Source organism: Alosa alosa, chromosome 15, assembly GCF_017589495.1.
Source record: "Alosa alosa isolate M-15738 ecotype Scorff River chromosome 15, AALO_Geno_1.1, whole genome shotgun sequence".
Classification (NCBI taxonomy): domain Eukaryota; kingdom Metazoa; phylum Chordata; class Actinopteri; order Clupeiformes; family Clupeidae; genus Alosa; species Alosa alosa.
In genome coordinates, this window is record NC_063203.1 from 2,429,312 (window position 1) to 2,450,314 (window position 21,003).

General features: G+C 42.7%; 1 protein-coding gene across 5 annotated transcripts in view; it reads left to right on the forward strand.

The window, feature by feature from the left end:
* The first annotated feature begins 8,263 nt into the window (after positions 1-8,263).
* Positions 8,264-21,003, forward strand: part of slc8a2b (solute carrier family 8 member 2b) — a 71,094-nt gene continuing 58,354 nt past the window's right edge. For 4 of the 5 annotated variants that reach the window (XM_048264180.1, XM_048264181.1, XM_048264179.1 and 1 more), the window contains exon 1: positions 8,264-8,493. The gene's annotated coding sequence lies outside the window, so the exon portion shown is untranslated. Of the gene's footprint in view, positions 8,494-11,379; positions 11,468-21,003 lie in introns of those variants that run through there. The other variant, XM_048264182.1, reaches the window with a different exon arrangement.

Genomic DNA, 21,003 nt, shown 5'->3' on the forward strand with positions numbered 1-21,003 from the left:
AACTCATAAACGTGGCCGTTTTTTAAAGTCATATACACACACAAGGCTGATTGATTGATTAAATCATGTGACACAAAGCTGCTGTTGCTGTAATTGCATTTAGATATGAACTGATGGTTAGGCCCACTGCCTAATAGCTTATTGTGCACATATGGTTTCACACACTGGGGATAAGATAGAGATACAGATACTGTAGGCTTAATAATGAAGTTTATGTTGCATGTTGGCGATCTTTAACATTTTCTTCTAGTATTGTCTGGCAGTCTCAGGAACAGAGAGCATGTGTTCTCACCTCTGAAAGCACATCTCTTACCACAAATCTCAAGTACTAGAGCTTTTTAACTCTCTCTCTCACTCACACACGCACACACACACAAGCTCATGCTCTCTTTATCCGTCTAGCTCTTTCTTACTTTCAGTCTGTCTCTCCCTGTGTTTTTGTTTCCTTTCACTGGCATTTTTCCTCACCTACTCCCTTTCACACTTGCTCTCTCATTGCACCTCACCCTCATTCTTCATCCATGCGTGTTTGCAGAGCTGAGAGGGAAAGGAAAGCTAAAAGAGGCTCTTGTTCCTTCAGCAGGTTCGCGCGGGCTGGCACACTTGGGAGCTGCTTTTCTTGGCCAGGTGACAGACTAATTAAAATACAGCTGTGTGTTTATGTACATTCAAGTTTCAAAATAAACCCAGAGCAGAATTGCCACCCTGTCAGCGATCAGTCCCCCCTCTCCTGGCTCTAATGACTCAGTCTGGGACGTGAGTGCATCTGACAGGACTGGGATGGGGGCAGTCTGGACAGGGGGGTGTAATGAAGAAACCCAAACACAGAAGCTGTCTGCATGGATAGGCCTTGCATGCCAGTGAGGGGAGTAGAGGCAGGGCAGGCAAAAGAGCAGGACCCAATCATGTGCAGTTGTTGACCTGAACACACAGATTTGAGTTCATTGATTACAGTTAAGAGAATTGGGTTTACATGATATGTGTGCTTTGTTGCTGTCCTCCCTTTGCATTTTTCTTTCTCTCTGTCATAGCTTTCTTCTAGTCGCTCTGTCATCTATACAGCCTCCTGTATACAAAAGCATCATCATTCAGCCATTACTAAATTACTCAGTTTTACCAATGATGATTTATTATGTTACATTAACATTGCTGTCACAAAAGTATTTGTTTTTACCATGATATGATGAGGTTAGAGCATGATATGATGAGGTAGATTTCCACAGAAGGGGTTTTACTATAATGTCTTTAACCTAACTATATATATACCATATCTATGGCAACAGAGAGGTTTGCAAGAACCAGGATTCATGAAATCTCATTAAAGCAACACCAAAGAGTTTTTTGTACCTTAAAATAATGTTTCCAAAATCATTTCAGTGGTTCATCAACTTGTAACAGGGTGAACGGCACTTCTGCATTCGAAACCCCGAGAGCCCTCTATCGGCTATAACCGCACTATGTAAGTTTGCCAGATGGGGTAGCGGATCTGTAGTTTGATGGAATGAGACATAAGAAACTACAAATTTGACTTGCGTTTGATGTCGCAATACATCGTACTTTCATACTGTAAATCATGCAACATATTCTACCTTGTCTGTGGACATTGTTATTTGCAAAGCCGGTGCTGGATAAACAAATAGCGTGCGTGCGACAGAGGGAAAGTTCTTTGGTGTTGCTTTAAGCCAGTTCCTGCTTCAGGTGTCATATGTTGGTTTGCTCTGATGTTATAAATCCCATATTTACGATATCTACCTGCATATTTTTGGTTTACAATCTTGTGTTCATGATAATGTTGTTGTTGTTATTGAATCTAGGCTTACTTTTTAAATGATCAGTACCACAATCATGTGTGTTTGCAGTATTCAGAAACTTTTCAATGTGGAGCGCAATGTTATAAACTGAGTCAATAAAACATTCACCCTCCTTAGTCTCCTAAGTGCTTTTCTGAAAAAGTGTTTCACTGTGACATTTCAGTTTGTTCCATAAATGTTTGTTTCTCCTCCATAAAAATATGCTGAGGTGAAGTTCTCTCTAAAAACGGTCAAAGTGGTTTCTGTGACCTGGAGCCATCCTCTATTAAAGCCATTTTGTGCTCTCCCTGTGCTCATTATGTTTTGATCTGTTTTCTACACTCAACATTGAAGTGTGTACTGTCTGCCTGAACTGCCACCACACAAATACATGCACACACACACATACACACACACTCACTTACTTACAGAGAGAGAGAGAGAGAATTTATCAGTATTTATAATGGCCCTTTTACCACTAAGGCATCAAGAGATTAAAGCCACCTTTCTTTTGATAGGGTGTGATGATTCACCTGCCAGCAGGAAATGATGAGAAGATTGAATTTTCCCTTTAATAACATGTTATGTGTTTAAGCACACAGAAGAATATATGGCTCTCCCACCGGTTATGTATTAAAAGGGTGCCTCTTATGAAAATCAGTAAAGCTCTATGGGACCCCCATAGAGCTTTCAGAACAGTTTCATGCAAGCCAGTGGTGGATAAAGACATGATCAACATCCAACCAGCACAGTCTGCCTTTACTCCAACCCTTCATGAGCACCTAAGGCAGGGCCATGTTCACATCCCTCCATCCTCACACATCCTCTATGTAGGCCTAGCTGTGCCCTTATCTTACAAGCATAAAGTTGGAGTTGGTTTGTAACTGAATGAGCACCTCACTCGACAAATCTCAAGAATTACTGGGTGGTGCACGCTTGTACTTTAGAGGAAAAGCCTGTAATGCCTGCAACAAAGGCTGATTGTGTGGGACATTTAATGGCTATTCATGGCATCCTTTCTTGGGCTTGTGATTAGGTGATTAGTCGGTCTTGATGGTGAAGAACAGCTCAGCTGCATATGACTAAGTTTGAGAGGGTATGTACCATGGAGGTGTTATATATAACTGGAGAGAGAGAGGAAGTACCAGCCTTGTTCATTTCAATGGCCAATGCTAGTCTAGCGAATTCAGTCAAAAATACACTCATTGGGCTGTCACCTTCTTTAAAAATGGTGTCAAACGTGCTAAGTTCCACTCACATTTTCACAAACAAGCCAATTAAGTGCCATGTCGTCCATGTGGATTGGAGGTTGAGCTGCAAAGTGTAGGGATCAACGCAAAGAGTGGTGTGCTGAACATTGTATTGTTCACGCAAGCGCTCTGAGAAGGCCATTGTTTTCTTACTTTTCCAAATTTATTTAGAGCCGGATGAAATTATAGCCTGGTGATTCCAGACCCAAATCCGAAAGATCAGGGTCTGGCCATGAATAATGTAATGGCCCAACTCGAGGGGCGGCACCAAGCATGCATTTGAAAATCTCACTGCACACAATTGGATAACACTATACGACCAATGTTTACTGACTGATTCTGGACTTCAACGCAAATGGATAACACTATGACTGTCATCTGTTTAGCTCGCCTCTGGCCCACCTATATCAGATACACCGATGTGATTGGTTCCCCATAATACAAGGGACATAAGTAATGAGCATCATGAGTGACTCACTGAACAAATTCAAATTGTGCTCCCTCGAGAACTCTGGATTTCCAGGGTCAATGTTGTTAAGTGGATATGCTTTGCTCACTGCCTTTTTAATACAGCAGGGTTTGTATGTTAGCCTGATTTCACCAGACTCACTACTTCATTTCACTTCTTAAAACGAGTCTAGGTACTCTCCATTGGAAAATGTTTCCAACCATAGTATCGTAATGGACGTAGAGACTTAACGTTACCTTGGAAATCATTGGTTCAGCCTAACCAATCACATTGTTTAGGGATTCTAAATGTGATTTCCTACTTGGCCTAACCTTTACAAACTGACAATAAACAGCATTAGCAGTCAGAAATGTTTTACTTTATTTACATTTGCTGTATAAATGTCCCCCTCGTTGATGATTGGCCTGCCATCCTGGTGCCTGAGAGAAATGTAAGTGCATTAAGAGTCACACTAGTATCTCAGTGAAATGCAAATGAGCGGGCATACTAGACGGGCGTGACCAGGCTATTTGTAGGCTATGTAGGCCTACACATCCATGCTGATAGAATAGCACCTTTGACATACCCACCAAGAGAGAAAAATACCTCCAATGCAAACAGTGCAAAACATGTTAATTTTCAACTTGCCCAGGGCTGATTATTTCCTGCTGGGAAGATCAGCCAATCCACATAGACAATATAATTTGTGGATAATTATGTGCATGGTTTGTGTTGTCCATGTGGACATGTGTCTAGCTGGCATGACTGAAACCGAATCCAAATCATGAGCCTTACACAATTTACACACTGCACTATGGAAATTATTTTATTCTGGCTTGGCTGCATGTTACACTGTTACTCAGACACCACTAGGGGGAGCTCTGTGCTAAAAATATGACACCCTCACTAGTGTTTTGCATCTCATTTACATCGGTGTGTAAATGTATCAATTTATTATGTGTGCAGAGAAGTTGTGTGACATTGTGTGCCTGTATCATTCTACTTTGTGAGTCTCATTAAAAGTCAGACTCATGGTGTCTCAAACATTTGGACAATACATTTGATGGCAGCTCTGTGCTTCTTACAATTCTGTGCACATCACAATCAAACTGAGCTGGCTTGATGCACACCTACCTATGACTAATTTAATCACATCAGTCAAAGTCATTTGTCTGTTGCATCATGCTAAATTGATTGAATTAAAAGCTCTCATTTCATTTTATTGGGAGAGTCAGATGAGACCAGGGCTTCAGTGGCCTGCTGGTCTAAATGACCAGGGAGATCCTCATCTGTCACATCTCTCATCTTCCCAGCTCTCACTCAGCTTAATGCTTTGTTTGGAAGCCAGTTTGATTACAACAAGCAGTTTTTATTTTTGGAAGTGGTGTATTATATTGTAGCAATTATAGCACCATATTTCATAAGCCATCGTGCATTTGTAATAGGAACTTGGGGGTGAATAATCCCTTTAGATGGCAAGTATCTATTCCATCACACCTATACCACCCAGTCCTCAGCATTTCACCGCATTTCCCTGGCCATGGGCCTGGTGTGGTCAGAGCCTGGCAGAGGAGGTGGTTTGTTGTGCTCACTTTGGTTTCGGCCTGCATTATATTCCATGTACTGAACATTTGAATACAAACAGAGACTTAAAAAGATCAAGTTAATTGTTTTTTGTTCATTAAATAGCCTACAATTAACTTAACACCTTCTTCCTCTGTGACAATGTTGGGAGAAACTGCTTTCTCTCCCTCTCTAGTTCTCTATTACAGCCACTTCTTCCACCTCTTCTGGTCCACTTAGCATGCCTTCATAATATTGTAGTCCTTCAGGGTCTTACCATTTTAATCTTTAATAATGACTGTTACAATGTATTCATTTTCATAAATACAGAAGATAACCACAGGGATTCCTTTCATGGTCACACAGTCTCTCTGCCCTTGAACACTCTCATTATCACTCATACAGTCTCTCAGTGAATGATGGATCCTAAAATAACGCTATTGCTGTACTTTACAAATTGGATCATCCTTCCCTTTTTCCACTCCCAGTGTTGAATGCCATGTGGCTTTGGTCAGTTCCTGAGGTTGCATTTATATTTCTGTTGCTGCGGCTGCGAGTTTACTAACTGCTGATGCATTTTCCTCTCCCTAAGCAGAAGCTATCCCTGTTTAGAATTATTTCTGATCAGAAAATATGTTATTTTAGATTGAGGGGGCACATGTGCTTATGACGTAAGGCGGGAGGGGGCATGGCGGCACACTGGCCAGTGGCTACACAGTGGTCCAGAACAAAAGGGAGCACAGCTTTAGGGGCTTCTATGTGCTACACAGAGGTAGGACACATTAGCAATCTTATTGCCATTATAGGTGATTGTTGAGAACATCACAATTCTTGCAGTAGTAAATGTAATAATATTTTTTATCCTCACCCATAGCCCCATCAATTTCTTTGAGTGGATCCATCTGGCCTCCCTCCCATTAAAGCTGATTTCCAAAATCACAGAATCCCAGGAACCAATCACAAGCGCCTATGTGGCATGGGGTGGGCGTTATATAATGACAGTCAGAGAAGAATGGCACTGCTTTTGTACACAATCAATGGCTTTGCTGATGACATCCATATTAAACAACACAGACATCTAGTTTCTGTGAGATTGAGTAACCAACTGCATTTCAAATTGCTTACAAGAAAGATGTGTTTGCAGTACTTCCAAAATGATTTGAGTTGCATGTACAACTTGCATTAAATTATGCCCCTTGGGAATTGAAAGTGGATTGAAAGAGTCAGCTATACCTAGCCCCAGGTGTAACCAGGTCCACCTGTCTGTACGTGTGTGAGGGTATATGTCCACTCGTGTAACTTACTACTAGTCCAATTTTCTTTCAATTTTCAGAAAAGGTACAGGGTCACACCTTATTATTTCATATAATCTAGCCCTACATCAGTAGCCTAGAAATCTAGACGCACCCCTAGCGGCAGCAAATTACATTTGCTGCCAGGGCTAGTCTAGCATCTCTCCGTTGGCTTGTGAGCTCCAGAAATCGAAACTCAATCAGGCCAATGAAATCGTGTATAGAGTCGTTAGGTGGGCTTAACATAATGATTGATGGCAGAGTTGCAACGGTTTGGCTTGAATTCCCTGCTACTTGAAAACAATTAAGAAGGATTTTGCTGTTGGCGAACAGTGTGACACGAGTTAAGCTTTTATTAAGTTGGCAAACGTTTGAACTAGCCAGCTAGCTCCGCTGGTGGGAAAGCATGGGACTCATAGCTGCCGCTGTCCTATTAGTGCAGAGGGAATTTGAAAGACAACTGATTATCCCGCCCCTCAGACTGAGCACTGCAAACGGTGAGTGCCCAGACCCTACATTTTAATGTGGGTCTGGCTCGTCAGGCTACTGCATCAGGATACAAATGCTATGATTTGTATTCACTTTCTTTAATATGACTGCCTGACAACTTGTTCATTTATGTTTTTATATATAGATAGTTACCTTTCTGAAAATAAATTTGATGTTATGAGACACCTGCCATTCCTTATAGGCCAGTTTTGTGCTCGGGGTCCTCACAAAAATACAAAATTAGGGCTTTCAGCACTACATCATAATTATTATCAGTGCCTACCATGCTGGTGTTCGAATGCATTCATATTTCAGACATGTGGCAAAGTGCAAAGTCTAAAGCTAATTTAATACATTACAATGGGCAACCTCAATGCTCCCACATACCACACGATAGCTGTAGTTTATGCACAAGACACTTTGCTTGTTGACAGGCTTTGCACTTTGCCTGCCATTTTAATTAAGACCAACATCATTTTGTACTAAATACTTCTTTAACAAGGATACAAGGATACAAGGAAGTTTATTGTCACATGCATATAGTTACTGGAAGTAAGAAATGCAGTGAAATTATGTCTGGTGTCAGCCTATTTGTGCATTTATGGGGGGGGAGTTGGTTTAGTAGATTAAGTGGCAAGGGTGGGGGAGGATTGGGATTCGGCAGGGGGCACCAACAAGGAGCTGGTAAAAGGCTGTTCTTTTTCAACATGTTTTCCAGGGAGCTCCACCAGCCAATCAACTAGACTACAGCCTTCCTCCAACCAATCATTCTGTTTCAAAACTCTTTCACCAACTAACTAGCCTGGCTAGCGCCACCACTTCTCAATGGTCTGGGAACCAAACGTTAATTTTCCCGTATTTGAAAAAAAATGCCCAGATCCGTTTATTGGGTGCCACGGATGTCTATCAAATGCGTCTGTGCATAGCTCATCATCGTCTTGCTTTCCCCCTTGTTCTGTGATTGGTCCCCTATCTCAGGCGAAAATTTGCTCCATGGTCTCCAGCAGCGTGAATCAAATCGCGCGCAAGGCAGCATGGGAACACCCAGGCTACCAACTAACTGCTTCTGCACTCATAACAATTTACCATGTTAATCATACCATGTGAAGATTTGTCTCACAGCATGTTACAACATTTTGGACTATACAATTAGCCCTTTGCAAAGTAATGCATTTTACTTTGATATCTATGGGATAACCATAACAGAAGAGAAGCAATCATCACACATTGATAATTAAGAGCAGTTAACATTTGAAAGTCTGCGGAGGCTGTTATTAGATGTAATTTAGCTCTTCTGTCTTCTTATGTTTTAACTATGTCATAGCATGGTGAGAATCCGGCATTTTTATTTCACCAGCCAATCACTCTGGTCGAACTGTAGCCTATTCAATAAACACGCCAGGCATCCGAGACGCACGCACTGTAGTAGTGTGCGCGCTACCGACGTCCTCCCAGTGAAGCGCGTGCTCCCGGACCCAGTGCAACTGCCTATTTGTGTTGTGTGTTCGAGTGAGAGAGAGGTCCGTGACAGAGCGACAGACTGCGAGTGGAGCTGTGGGGAAAGAAACTAAATTAAATAATTTTCTCAATGACTAGAGATGCAATATGTCCATTCCGGCTTCTACATCTGCCTTGAACAACACCATAAATTAGGGTACTAGGTAAGTGTACTCAGTTCCGTTGTGTTTTGTGTTAGAAATGTGTCAGGCACTTGTTTATATTCATGTCGTGGTTCTGAATAAATTTTGTTCTGGACTTCTATAGCATATTGTCTACATGATGCGAAAGTGATCAAATTGACAAAGAGCACAACACATGTTGCGTAAACCATGAAGCAAGAGTGATAGAAAGCAAAATGTGCATTGCTCTTGGGTGTCGTTGCCAATAGTTTATTTGTTTCTATGCAGGTGTTTTGTTTGCTTTAAAATGATTAAAACAGTGTGGGTGCAAAAGACTTCATGTACAGTTGTGGTTGTATTTATATTTGAATTGGTGTGCTGACAATGAATGGATGTGATGTCAGGTCTTGTTTATCTGAACTGCAATATTGCATTCTCAGAAAGGACATAATTAGCCAATTGTCCTGCATATCCAGTCTTTCAGAAAACGATTTCCATCACCCATTAACGACGAATGCGTATGCACATAACACTGGAGGCCATCATTTGAAATGTTACAGTTGTGTTTCTGTAACGATAACCAGCCTATCGCTGGCTGCTGTGGACCGTGCCCGGGGATGGCAACACGCTTCCCTACACTGCAGCTGATGACACGTGCCGTAGTTATCCCGACTAATATGTAATGGTGCCTGAGAAAATCCAGTTAGGGTATATCCATATTCATCTGTAGTGACAAACACTATGTATCACAGGCTAATATAAATGACACGAAAAATACGACGCTAACTTCGCCGAACTGCTTTTCCTCCTATGGAGTGGGAAACGTTGCCACTGCTTCTAAAACGTTTGAGATCGCTGAATGCCTGGTAGAATGGCTGGGATTCTCCACAGCTCAGCGTAAGCGGTTCTGTTCCAGAGCAGGGCTTTCCTCTGCTCGGCAATTTTCTACAAATGGGGTTTCCCAGCCCCCCCTCGTGTACAGAGGGTAATTCCCTCTTTTATGGCGCTGAGAATGGCCGTTGCGACATTGGGTTTTGCGCGGTTTTAACATGATCATTCTCTTCATTTAGAATTTAGTCCATTTTGAGGCTTGAAAATAGACTTTCTATGTGTCCAATCATGAATTTGAATTACTTGCTTGATTGGTCGAAATAAATTTGTCTAGAGGCTCATGGATTGCCTATTGAATGAAAGAGTGAGAGCAGGATTTTTACTATTGTCCCCTGCAGTGACAGAGCAGAAACATGCTCTCTCTCTATATATATTACTTTCCTGTGGCAAATATGTCCACCCTTTTGTTTCTCCTTTCTCACCGTTTCTTCCTTCCACCACTTTCCCTATCTTTCTGTCACTCTCTCCCTCTATCCCTGTCTGTTTCACTGAATACTGTGCTTTGAGCAGTGATACATGACAGATGATTGAAGAGAACGAGAGCAGAGACACCACCACTGCAGTGTTTTAAATAGAGCTGGTTTCTGGAGAGGCTTGTCTCATCCAGCCAAATACCCTTCATGTGCTTCTCAGCTGGGCGTGGCAATGCCTGCATGTCTAAGTTTGCATTCACGTGCATGTTATGTGTGTAGGTAGGCATATCTGGATGTATGTGCATGCGATATGTGTGCCCAGTCATTCACTGGCAGTATGCATGTGTGATGCACTGCCCTGAAGAACATAGCTTTTTCTGCAGGCTGTTAGCAGGACAAGAGGTGGGGTTGCCCTCAGCATATCAAGTATCTCTTTCGCCTATTAATATTCTGTGAATACAAACAGGAAGCTAGATTGTCGTTTTGCTCTTTCAATGTTATCCTCCTTCATATACTTCTTCTCATCCAGCCTATCTTATACTCCTGTAGCATTTCTCTCTTTATGTGTTGCTCTGGTTAACATTTATGGCGACTGTAAAAGAGCAGCACAGGTATGTGTCTAGCTCCAATCCATGGCTATGACAGCCCTGGACAGTTGAACACAGGCTAACACAGGTTAACCAGCACAGTCTCTGATTTAATGCAGATAAAACAAGAGGGTACCTGTGCTGGCTCCTGAGGGGTTGCGGTCATTCTGTTGGCTGTTGATCATTTGGGTGTTGGGTGTTCATCACTCTACCAGTTTTCAGAGCCACTCTTGACGTCCTCTCCTACCCTGGCACAGCATGGGGCACACAAAATGCAAAGAGTGTGTGCAGGGCAAACCACAGGAGCATGGCATGGCCTTGACTGTGGTTTTCAGTGTGATTGAAATTGAATTTATGAATAGGATCTGAATGTTGGTTGATCTATAGCAATGTTTGACTACAGAACTGTGGTGTTGTAATACACACATTGCCTTTGCAACCATCTTTACTCTCTGCCATAACCAAATTAAGCATTTGCATAAATGTTTGCTTGTGTTTATCCAATTTATCCAATCAATATTTTAGGTTCCGGCAACATACGACTTTTACGACTCATACAACTAAGTCTTTGGAGTTTTGTTATTATGTGGCATTTAAAAGGCTTGTTTCTGGTACAGATTTCAATTAACTACTTTCTATCTGATTTATCTATATATCTATACTCTCCACTGATTTATATCAATCCCTTTAATAGATCTCTCTCTCTCTCTCTCTCTCTCTCTCTCTCTCTCTCTCTCTCTCTCTCTCACACACACACACACACACACACACCACAGAATGTTAGAACAAGGAGATCTGATTACAGTGGCACCTATGCCTATACACACCCAATCCCCAACTGCTCTCGCCCACTCTTTCTGATTGGCTGTTCTCCAGACACAGTGGTAGCAGCTGTCGTCCAGTTGGCTGCTTCATCTGTCATCATGGCAGGGGCATGACTCTCTGCTGTGAGTAACATGTCCATGCCCATGTTCCTGTGTCCACTTGCCCAACTTGCAAATCCCATTCAGGGATGGATGAGAGAGGAGAAGACGGAGCCAGAGATGGACACTGTGGCCATAGTGCACTTCCAGTGATGGATGAAACATAGCGCTCTCCTGAACAGCCCACAACACTTGTCTGAAGGTGTGTTTGCAATTGTAAATGGAAACAAATGATTCATATTTTTCATGAAGTGTAAAGTCTAATATTCTCTGAGAATTGATAGATAGATGCAACATCATCTGTGGTATGTATCTGTGATATGTAACTTCCTGCTGCCTGCACTTAACTAAAGCAGCTGCCTTGTGTCCTCTGTGCCAACCAGAAACCCTGTCAGACACATAATGCACTGTGAGTGTGAGATGAGAACTCTACACTGGTATTCTCATAGCACATACATTTCCTCTGATCCCCCATGTAGAAATGAACTGAGTGAGCCATTAACAATGATGTATCACACCCAAGCCAGTCCAAAGACACACATGATCAGTAGTGAAGACCATGTGCTCACAGAACTCCCAGAATGACTCAGGGTGACTTGTGTGAACTCCAGCCCTAAGCAAACTGAATATGTTCAGGTGTCCAATGCTCACATCATACCAAGGCTGAGCATGCCTTGCTGATCTGAAAAACAAACTATCAGAAATGGTACATGGACTCTGATTGGTTTGTGGTGACAGGGCTAGTGGAACCTCAGTCGTGCTGATCTCTCTCTCTCTCCCTCTCTCTCTGGCCCTCTATTGTGTGTGGCGTACATTGGTGAGCGTTTTGTTCTGCCTCTGTCCCAGCCGGGCAGCTAGCAGCTTTGTTTTTGTGGGGATGTGCCCTGTTGTCTCTGGCTGAACAGGGTCTCCCCCATGACTGACGTGCTCTGCCATGACAGAAAGTGAGTTAGCAGCATGGCGTGGTGTGAGGGGAGATGGGGGCTGGGGGACTGTGTCTGGTGGCAGGGCTTTGTGTGGACCCATTAACCAGGGTCACTCTTGTCACTAGACAGAAGGAGAAAGCCAGGGGAGACAAAGAAGAGAGGGAAGAGATCTGCCCACTTTACGCCCTCAGTCAGCTCAGATCCTGCTCTTTTCCAGTGGTTGTTGTCTCTGTTATTGTTAGGGATTGTCATAGCAGGGAGGTCCCCTGAGGTGAGCAGAGTCTTTCTGTGTCTGACCAAATAATGAGACCAACCAACCAGAATGATGATCAGTAAAATAATAACATTACATTGCTCAGGTGTCTGATAATTATGTACTTTAAAAACATATCAACAGATTTTTGTTGATTGTTAATGGAAGAAGTAATAGTAGTAACAGCATGAGGTGTATATAGTCTTATTTGGTATACGGTATAGTCTTTTATAGACAACAATAAAGTTAAATTACACCATACCCGTAACCCCAGGTAACTGAAAAGCCAAACGTGAGGACAGTGGGGTCAGGTCTGAGTGACCGAGACAGGCAGGTTGGAATGGAACAGGGGGTGACACAGGAGGTGGCAGCCTGGTCAGATAGGTCCTCCATGGGTTCATTATGCTGAAGATAAAGAGGGTGAGGGAGGCCCTGACTTCTCTGTCAATCATGAAAGGAGAGCGAAATGTACCGGTAATATATAGGGAATCTCACATTAATTTGAAAAGTTGCTTTTATTGATTGGATCTACATTCATTATGCCCTTCATCCGCCGAGAAGGCTATCTGACATGTCCACACATTGGATGTTTTATGCACCCAAAAATATAAAATAACATGATTGGATGCTAAATAATAATATTAATACATATCTTATAAAATAATCCGAAGTGAAGTGACTAGTTATCTGAAATGACTAGGAATATTGACATCTTTCCATGATTATGTGTGTTCCTGGACTCTCTCTACCTGTTTTATTCCCTTTCATTAGTTACACTTTGATATGTGTTTCATCTCAATTTTAATTTTTTCTACTGCCTTTCATCACATTCTCTCTGTCTTTCTGTCTCTCAGTGGGGCAGCATTCTATTTCAACTTCAAATTGCTTTATATCAGCAGGACTATTTGGATACAGTGTCTGCCAAAGCTAGTGTTAAGAATAACAGAGTAATGTAACAAGACCATTAAAGAAAAAATATGAATATAAACAATAATGTGAATATAAAATTAATTTAAAAAGCAACAGTAAACGTAATAAAAGAAGTAGTGTCCCTCAAAGTCCCTGCTGCCAAAGCAGCTAAACCCCTTTGCCAAGACCTTTGCCAAGAGTTTAGGAGTTAAGGGGAAAAGATCTGTCTTGATTTTTCGTACTTCACGCAGTGTATAAAATAAGTGCTCTGCCTAATCTCTGCCTACAGTGACCACATACGTAGGTTTTTCCTGTGTCTTGTCTTTTTGTATTACTAAAGTTGTGGTCACTGAGCCTGTATTTGGTCAGGATTGGCCTCTGTTTCGTATCTCTGACAGACAGTAATATTATCTTTTTAGATTCAGAAGGCATTCATTCTTCTTCCGTTGGTAATTGGCTTTGTCCAGTGATCCGAATAGTCTTCTATTGCTTTATTTTGGCACTCTTTTTTCCCCTTCCCAAGTGTTTGTTTGGGAAGCAGAACTGCATTCAGCATTCAGCCCTTTCAGCGGCCTGTTTTGTTGCAGACTTAACCAGCTATGGGATTTGCATGCCACAATGCTCCTACAGAAACATGGCAGGATGCAATAGCCGAGCTGAGTGCATGTCTCTCTGATGTATATGTGTGTGTATATGTGTGTGACAGCTTGTGCTTTTTCTACGGGAGTGTGCTCAGAGGGATCAATATTCAGGCTTACTCATCTTGTAGCTTCGTGTCAGTCATACTCTGGCGTGTCTCTGTCCCTTGTTTTCTGCTGTCATCCCACAGTCTCAGCACTGACTGACACGGACTCTCTCTCACATCCCACAGTCTCAGCACTGACTGACACGGACTCTCTCTCAGATCTCAAGCCGCTCACACATATTCAGTTTCAGTAATGTAATCACACAAACATTCTGTCTTTTGCCTTGACTCTGTCTCATGTAGCCTACACACACAATTATTATTACACAATTATAATATTATTTTATATATTAATTTTAATTCCCTTTCGATCAATGTAATAATTGAATGAAGGGCTTTCCGAGAGAGTCCCACACAGACGTGGTGCTTGTTGAGGGGCAGGGTGCCTTGATGCGCCAGAGTGGCAGAGGATGATGTTCATGAAGGCTGACAGGATATGACAGGGGGGAGAGCACTCAAAGCAGAAGGGACAAACCCCTCTGTGTCTCGCTGCTTACTGGCACACACACGCATGCGCCTACACACACACACACACACACACACACACACACACACACACAATAGCTTTCCTGTGTTGTTGTTTCTCTGTCTTTCCCTGTCTCACATACAGAAAAAAACAAATGCAAGGGCAGGACTGCCCTTATCACCCCAGACCCCTCGACCATTCAGACTGGATAATGGAGACTGGACAAAGTCATGATTGCAGCTGTGTCATTTGCTCTTGGTCAGTTTTAAAAGAACACATGGCATGAATTAAACCCTGCCTTGTAGTGTTGTCATCATTGAACGATTTAATTAATCAGTCTAGCTGTTAATCTGATGTATGATAGTGAGGAAATAAATGATTTGTCTCACTGAAGTTTGCTTTCATGAAAACACCAGGGCCATGTGTAAGGGATGAATGCTCTTGGTTGCAAAGTGGAACTGATGCTGGCCTTTCATTACATCACGGCCCAAGTGCTGAGGTGCTGCTCTGATTTCCTCGATGTGACAGTCAGCCGTCCTGTAGTGTATCTCTCACAGCCTCCGAGTCCTGCTGTGGCCATCTCCATCCTCCCATGGCTAGCGCATGCTGTATGAGGCAGCTGTGGAAAGGCCAGCTCACGTGCTGCTCATGCAGAGACAACATCTGTCTGCCTCACAGCAGACCTGTCAACAGCGCACAAACATGCACACAAAAAACACCTAGCGCTAACTCTACTGACCACCTACTGACCACCAGAGAGTATGAAGAGGCAGATGTAGTGAATTCTGTAGCACTAGATGTGTCTGCATACTGATGTTGCAAATCTTTATAGAAGGCATCTGTCTGAAGCTATCGGCCCATGCATCCTGTCATATGTTTTGCTTCCTGGGGTAAAACATCCTCCTTTTCATTTTCACAGAACAGTATCAGGTGGAACAGGAAACAAAAATGTGTTGATATTCTGGACATGCTTGGTTCTAGGTGGACAGGTGACATGGGCCTGCTGACCATTGAGAGCACAAGCATGTGTGTGTTGCAACAAGAGTGTCTAGCTGTCGAGCCCTTGGCCTGTGTATGCAGGTGTGATTGGGTTTGTTCCAGTGTGCAGTGAGGTGCATGTCTCCTGTCATCAGCCTCTGACTCCTGGTGGGATGATGATTATGCTCCTGACTTCTAATTGGTCCATTCCCCTGCAAGTCAATTTGAGTGGTTCACTGTAATAGACTTATGCCCAAGGGCTCAATTATCTTTGACAAAGTATCTTTTGGTGATCTGAGGATTGACGACATGCTAGAAGCCGTGTAGTAAATGGGAAATGCAAGCTGTGGCCTAAATTCTAGTCCTATCATTTCTCCATGAGTTGTTCATTACGTCCTGATTAAAGTTGCTTCTTGGTGAGTGACATGTTTTTGTGGGGTTAGGTTGGGATTTAAGTCTCTTTTTGGACACCAAATCTCTCTGTTTTCATCATGCCATTCAGTACACTGAAAGCATCACACAATAATAGTATGTATATAATATATATATACATACTATATATAGTTGTCTGCATTGTTGGTGAATTCAGATAAGCAGTACTTCATACTGCACATTAACATCAGTGACAGCCAAAATAGTGACTAATCCATTCTTACTGTTATACAAAACAAGAGATAAGCAGAAGTTTGAGAACAGGAATAAAGGAAATCAATGAGAAGGCAAGTGGCAATTAAACATGTTTTTGTCCAGAGTCAGCAGCATATGGCTGGACCTGACTGACCGCATGCCAGGGCAATGGGTGGGGTTTTGGGAGCGCATTGAAAGGTGAGAGAAGCACAGGTGTGTTTGCCAGCTCACACTATTAATCGTGTCCAGTAATGGACACTCTCTGTCCAATGTACTCTCCATCTATTCACATTCACATCATTAGCCTGCCTCTATTAATGGGGCTCTAATGGATGGTACGCAGTTTCTGAGCTAAAACATTTTTTGTCACATACAGCAAACATCACCTCACCATCCGCTAGCTGCCTGTGCCCCCTGAATATACTGCAAAAAAACGCAACAAAACGGCAACAAAAACAACCTGGTCCAGCCTGGATCATAAAAACATAACAAACTGTTCCAGCCAATCACTGTCAAGATGCACGTTTAGGAGAGTTTCCATTGCACAGGAGAGAGGGGGAAGGAGTAAAGAGCTAGCTCTCTGTTTTGTTTGAATGTCAACAGAAGTGATGTTACCCAACATCGCTTAGAGCATCCTTTAAGCATCTATAGTCCTGACTCACTTACAAACCATTTTCTTTTGTATCCAGATTGTTGCTGTGTAGTCATGGCTCGTCTGAGAGCTAATCTGTTTTAAAGCCTCCATGGGCTCTGTTGAATGGTTCGTGGTTGGAAAGCAGAGAGATGATGCAGACATGCCTCATAAAACCATTTCCAGGGGAAATAATTACTGGGGTTTGTATTAGCAACCAGTGCTGCCACAGCAAGCCTCTGTTTAAGCCTTCTCAAGCATCTTTTATAGAATGGCCTCTTAATATGAGTCAAGAGAACTCAGGGAGTGAAACATGGCTCTTCTGCAAGTCCAATCAGTGTTTAATAACCAAGCAAAGCCAGTTCCCTTTTCATCTGCTCCTTATCAGGCATGCCCAGATGTCGGGGTGGTGCAGGGAAGTGGGTGAAGCTGTGGAGGATGGGAGATTGTTTGGAAATGCTTTGAAATATGCAGAACACGCAGCCACGTGTGTGTCTAACTTTACTTCCACTTGTGACGACACGCACACGTCACTGTGAGAAAAGAAGCTCTAAGGTGAGCTTGACACGATGCTGAGCTGCAAGCTGTTTATACTGACTGAGTCGGTTCTCCTCAGGTGAACCCATCCTCTGCACTAGATCAGCACCACGGCTCTTTGACACAGAGGACAGGGCGCTTCAACTGCCACTAGGGCTCCGTCTCTGCGTTGCTCACTACGTGACACTGAGGTCCCTTGGAATGCCATCTGCTCCTTGATGACCTGCCTTTGTCTGTGGTCAACCATGCATTGCTTCATCCACACTGGTTGGAACCCTGCCTGTGCTATATCGAGGCGCATGGCCGCATCACAATAACATTCTTCCAGGATATACTAAATAAATGATCCACTCATTAAATTAAAGTGTCAGATTTGATGCAGTGTGGCCACTGTGTGAGGGTTTGCATGGTGCTATGTGTGGCTGCTTTACATCACCCGCCCACCTCCTCACGTTGTGCTCTCTGAGCTTTGGCCCCTGTGTTTATCAGTACAGTATAGTGTCCAGAGGTCCAGTTACCCCAAGGGGATATTACATGTTTTTCGTGTTCCAAGGTAATACCAGTAGGGTTGATATTCCAGCTCTGAGCCTAATGTGATTCACATCAGCGTCTACAGCACAGATTTAACCCATGTCCCATATGCTTACTGTGTGACCAGCACTGAAGATATTTTGAGCAGTCTGAGCCACTATATATCATAGTCGTCTGACATGATTGACACTGTAATAAATGAGCGGGATGCGCAAACACTGCAGATACTGCAAAGCATCTGAGGCTGTGTGGCGAGAAATGGCTTTTTTTAAAAAAAAAAAAACATAGTCCAGTATTTCTTTCGAAAATGAAATGAAGTTGTATGCAACAGCAAACCCTAGCTTACTAACAGGTTGGAATTTTGAAATGTCACATGACGTGATGTCTCGCATGAGGTAGCCTCCTGTTGAAGGAGGAGGCTCTGATTGAGTAGCAGAGAAGAGCAGGAAAGAAAAAATGTAGCATGATGGCAGAGGATCTCTACGAAGAGGAGGTTTGTTTTTTTAAAAAACGGCGACAAAATTGTAAATTTCCACAGCGTGTTACACCACACTCTGCAATCGACTCCTACGGACTTTCCCCTAAAGAAGCCAGCTGCAGCAGCAACATTTCCGGAAAGGTACTGGCTTGATGAAATTCATTCTGGACTCTCTATCAGACCACATAAAGTCCTCGGGATACTTCGGTTTGGCTTTAGGGACCCTCTACTCACTACCACGTAAGTGTAATGTTGTTTGGAACTGTAGAAGAGGTATAAAAATAGCATTTTGTAGCGGCGAAATGACATGCCCGGTTCACTTCCAGGCTAACGAGTTTTGACTGAAAACGGTAAAATCGAACTTTCTCAAAACACATCCGAATGACACGATTTTGATGTCAACCTAACGTATGTACTCCCAATCATCCGTAAATTGATCTAAAGTGCATTTTACTCCAGATAATTCCTTTAACTCCTGTGAAATTTGAGCCATGTCAAGCAATGCATGGCAAATGTACAACACATTTCCTGTTTATGTGGCGAGATATTTACATATATTTGAAAATAATTAATTTGAGCATGTTACTACATATAAAAAATTCAGTAATACTTTACTTGACAGTATAGACATAAGAGTGACATGACACTGTCATGAACACATGACATTGTCATGACACATGAAACCTAACCCTAATCTCTAACCCTAATCCTAACCCCAACCCTAACCATAACTCTAAATCTAACCCTAACTTGTTATGACAAAAACCGAATGTCACTTAATAACAGAAGCATTATGGCTTGTTTATGACACGTTCATGACAGTGTAATGTCACTCTTATGTCGACACTGTCAAGTAAAGTGTAACCAAAAATTCTCATGAACATCTTGACATCCTGTATACCAAATTTGATATGAATTGGATGAATCGTCTACAAGAAACCCCTGAATTTGGACTTTTTGCCCGACATTGTAAAATGATACAGAAGATTAGCAGAGAAAGGCTTTTATTCAATAAAGGAATTCCATGATTCTGCTCCCTCCTGCCTCATAGCACTAATGAAAAGGCCTTTGGTCACGCACTGCTGCGGTTCATTTTCATCATTACACTCCACATCGTCTCCCGAGCAAACTGATAGATACAGTTGTAGAGGGGGAGAAGAAGACAGGAATAAGAGACAGAAATGGAGGGATAGAGAGGGAGACAGGGAAGGATGAAAAAATGCAAAAATGCAAGTAAGAGCAAAAATACAGATGGCTGAAAAAAGGAAGGGATGAAGAGAGAGAGAAAACAGAGTGATGACAGAGAGAAAAGCCCAGGTCACTTGGCAGCAGGGATCTGACACGCCCACAGCCAGCCTGCCTGGAAGGAGCCACTGATCCTCACATTCTGCAGAGGGTGGGGATTCTGTTTTCACACATTTGATTATTTCCCTCTCTACACATCTCTCTCTCTCTCTCTCTGCCCTGGCTGTGTGCTCTCCATCTGTGATATGGCTCATGCTTGCCAGCAGATCTTCCTTCTTAATCAGAAGAAGCTGCATGGGGTGTTCAGTGAAGCCTGTTTGGACTTCATAGTCACACTGGTTTTGGGTAAATGGTGCCATTCTGGTTGTTTCCTCTTTAACACCCACACTCAGGCTGGAGTGATACCAGCAGCAGTGTCAATTATGTCTAAATGAGCCACACACAGAGAAAGGGGCTGACAGGACAAGAGAAAGAGACTGAACGGACTAGGCCAATAGGAAGCATTAGAACAAGAGGAAGGGAAAAGGCCAATAGCAAGAATCAATTTTGTGGAAAAAACTAAGAGCTTAAAGATTCCCTAACTAAAACAATAGTCCTTTAAATTTAACTCTAGACCTAGCCTGGAAGCCAGCCAAACTTAGCCCCGCCCACAACATTTGAGGTCGGGAAGTTCGGTCTGGAATTGTTCCGTTGAGGAGCAACTATGCCCGAACCAGAGCTGTTCAGACCAATCAAATTGTCTGGGTGGGCTTTGTGCGATGATGGACAGATGAGCAACAGTGCCTCGTCTATCACATCATCTAAGCACCCTTTGCTTGATTTTGTTTGCAAATAAAACGCTGTAGCTAGAAGCTAGACATGGCTTCTAGGACCCCATTTACATGTAGGAAAAACACATATTTCCATGTAGTTTGGCCTTTCATTTACACAAAAACTGAGGTTTTATTACTGAAAACAATTATTTCTGAAAACTCCGGCCAAAGTGGAGATGTGGGAAAACTCTGTAATCAGATGAAAACAGCGTTTTTGCATTGTGACATGTTGTTCCCATGTTTGAAATCCTGTTTGCTCGAGGGGAGTTTGCAACACCCTTTTCCAGCTGTTTTTAGCATCGGTGTAAACGGAATTATTTTTTTCCGAATAGCCTACCTCAGGCTACTCTAGATCCAGAGATTGAAGGCATTCAAAATAAGGCTGTCATAGTCATATGGCAGACTCCTGTGCCCATTTAGTCCTAGCTGTCAACCTCTCTCTGAGAAGCTCATCTCTCTCCGAGAGAGACTCCACATGTTGGAGAAGAATGCTTTAGAAGAAGCAAACTGGGAATCCCTAAGCAAAGGACAACATCCTACAAATGGCTTCTCCTGTGTAGCTCGTGTATCACACAGCAATCAATGTGCACCAGATGGTCT